Raw genomic sequence first — 3,429 nt, forward strand, 5'->3', positions numbered from 1 at the left:
CTTTGGAGGTTCTGAGGACCGTTCCTGGGGGAGCGGGTGACAGGCTGTGAGGCTCTCGCGTCCCCTCTGATTCCTGCAGAGTTACCGAGGGAGGTATGTTAGAAATGGCTTTGCTGCCGAACGCGTGCTCTTGCCATTTTCGTATCCCGATACGGCACACACGATCGCCTGATCGATCGGGTAAGATTAGCTTTATTCCTTCTCTCTCTTCCTCTCCAGGGTCCCATCCCTTCTCCAAGCCCAAACCCGAAACCCAAATCCTAAATTCTCTCTCGCTCACTCGCTCTCGCTCTCGCTCTCGCTCTCTCAGGGAATTGCTTGTGTGACTGAGGGGCTGCTAATTCTCTTTGTAGATGATTTATATTTTGGCTGTGAAATGATTCCCCCCCTCGCCACCCTCAGTACCCTCCTTAGAGAAGATCCCTCCCTCCCCATGGGTTCACTCTCTGAGCTTGGATCTGGATGAAGAGCGCTGTGGGAGTCTTCTGCCCTCTACTCTATCTTCCTCTGGACCCTGAAGCTTAAGCATTATCCGCCTCCCTCTCTCTCTCTTTTTAGAAATAGGAGGGAAAGGTAGAGTGGAAATTGATTGCTTGCAGAGACGGAGGCGCCAAATGATAGAGGGAATAAACATTTGCCCTGGAAAAAAATGTTCTTGGTAAGTAATCTTATTTTCTGTGGTTGAAAAGGAAACACATTGCTTCTCACTGCCCCATCCCCCACTCCATTCATTTATTTGCTCTCTGTATGTAAATCAGGAGCTGGGTCAGTGGAAATTTTCTTTTCCTCCTTCCTAGGAGAATAGCAGCATGGAAGGGTGAATTTGAACTAGGAGCCTTTTAAGAAGGCAATATGAAGGCTTTAAGGCTCTTCATTTCTTACATTCAAACCTACACACAGGTAAAGCTGATTCCTGCTTGCTTGCTTGCTTGCTTGCTAGAAGAGTATTTAAATACCTCCTTTATTTCTTACTGTCTTTTCTTTCTGAAAATAAAATAGTTTCGGGTAGTAGCTCCATGTCCAAGGTTTTCATATTCCTTGGCTATGTTCTAAAATTCATTCCAGATATAAGAATGTGTATTAAGCTAAAGCTTAATAAGTAAGCTTTAAGCTAAAGGTAAGTTAAAGCTATAGTACCCCTTACTAATGTGTACATCTTTGTTCCGATTCTTTGTACCAAATGCAAATTATTAGCATCCAAGATAGCTATTTGCATGTTGTGATGATACCTATAAATTCACAAAGCCCTCTGGTTCTCATGAGTCTCTAGCACCCCCAGCCAGCATTTGCTTGTTATGTGAAGAGTATAAAAGTGGGAGGAAGCCAAACAGCCCTGGATTGTGCTTACCTCATATGTCACTAAGTATACAGAATAATACATCTTGCAAATTGTGTGAGCTTGGTTTACCCATGTCAGCTGACCATTTTGGATGTGAAAAACTAAAGGAGAATTGTTCTGAGAGAAATTATTGCAATTTTGAGTTATAGAATATATTTTACTGGTGTAATATCTGTATCATTTTTTCCTCCATTGTTGTTATACCTTATGCTATACATCTCTTACTCCCAAATTTTAATGATAAAGAATAAGCTAACTTGCACAAAATTTATTCCTGATACAAATAGGATGGCCTTAACTTCATCCAAAATATCTGATATTAAAATTCCATTGATAAGAATAGACTCATTTCAAATCATCAATTTTCTAGAAACCTAGGAAATCCCAGAAGAGAGATAGCCAAGTGTCATATTTCAACAACAAGGCAATCTATGCATGTGCTCAACCAAGTATCTGTAGTCTTTATCACTATCAAAATTGTCCAGGGAGAAAATTTCATGTATAGAACTTTTTTTCTCTCCTTAGGCTGTGTTCCAGCCCTTATAAGGACCTAGAGCAGAAGCTTTTCTTCAGTCATCAAATTTTAGCCAAAAGATTACTTCTATGATATGTCTCTGTTTTACACAGGCTGACAAATGTTGGTAGGGGTATCTGAGGTCCACATAAGGAGGATGGATGTCCTGAGTTACATTTGTTCCAAATTCAACCTTGTGATACAGAGAGGGCATATTTTTTCATATACAATCTTCATATGCTGCCTAAACCTACTTACCTAAATTGCCATTCAAAGAAATACAGTTGTTTGTGGAGAACCCAACCTGACTTAAGTTGGAAAATGTAACATTAAAATATTTATTCTACATGTGAAATAAATGTAAGGTTGCTGTTCTTTTAAATATTTGGAGAATAAAAAGTACAGGATAAAAATATTAATTTGGTGACCCGTGATTCCTTAACTGTAACATATTTTGTGGCACTTAAAGTTTATTAAACTAAGTATTTGAGCATTATATTAAATCATATGAAGTTTGATGAACCTCAAAATAGAGCCATAGGCTTTTATATCTCTTAGCTAGCTCTTACCTGGTTTGTGCTTAGACCCGTCTCAAAAGTCATACATTTTAATTTTATACTGAGCATGTCCTTTCCTGGATAATCTCAAGGCACATCTACTGTTGGTATTTTAGCACATTTTTATATTCTGGTATTGTTTTTGTTTGCTCTCCTGGCTTCTTCTTTTAAGTGCATAGGTACCACCTAATGTATTCCCTACCTATTAATCCACTAAAATGTCTAATCTAAAAGCAATGTTCAAGGCATATTGTATTAGAGAAACTGTGAATCAATTTGCTTGTGAATAAAAATGTCAATGTGCTTTAGGTTGTTTTAACCTTACATCAAATTTATAACAAAAATGTAGTAATATAAGTAAACTCAAACTGTTTCTTGCATACAAAAGAGAGCCAGTCATACCTCACACACACGTGCATATATAATTTTCCTCATTAGAATATTTAAATCTATTCATTTTAGTCTCTGCTATATGTTTATTTTAGTTTTAGAACTTCCTCTTTGAAAGTGTCTAAAGTTTCTTAAATACCTAAGTGTGAAAGCATTTTCATGTCTTCCTCCATAAGATGAATATGCTGCTAAATAAACTGAGCCGATATATTTGAATCTCAAAATAATTACCGTAGTCCCCTGCCTTATCCACAGAGGATACATTCCAAGACCCCCAGCAGACACCTGAAACCATGGATAGTACAGAACCCTTATAAATATACTGTGCTTTTTCCTACACGTACATACCTATGATAAAGTTTAATTTATATATTAGGCACAGTAAGAGTTTAACAATATTAATAAAATAGAACAATTACAAAAATATGCTGTAATAAAAGTTAGGTGAGTGTGTGTCTCTCAAAGTACTTATTGTACCATACTCACCTTTGTTCTCCTTGTGATGATGTGAGATAATCAAATGCCTATGTGACGAGAGGAAGTGAGGGAAGGACACAGACGTTGTGACATAGCGTTAGGCTACCACTGACCTTCGACTCCTTCTCAGAAGAGGATCCTCAGTTTCCAGA

General features: G+C 37.8%; 1 long non-coding RNA gene across 1 annotated transcript; it reads left to right on the forward strand.

Annotated features, from left to right (window-relative positions):
• Positions 1–16: 16 nt before the first annotated feature.
• Positions 17–3,054, forward strand: LOC141372029 (uncharacterized). The gene is made up of 3 exons (XR_012377369.1): positions 17–180; positions 559–658; positions 1,865–3,054. It is a non-coding gene; the product is annotated as an uncharacterized lncRNA (long non-coding RNA).
• Positions 3,055–3,429: the final 375 nt, after the last annotated feature.

Source organism: Callorhinus ursinus, unplaced genomic scaffold (assembly GCF_003265705.2).
Source record: "Callorhinus ursinus isolate GAN/ISIS: 27379988/994484 unplaced genomic scaffold, GSC_fseal_2.0 scaffold381, whole genome shotgun sequence".
In the NCBI taxonomy this organism is placed as follows: Eukaryota; Metazoa; Chordata; class Mammalia; order Carnivora; family Otariidae; genus Callorhinus; species Callorhinus ursinus.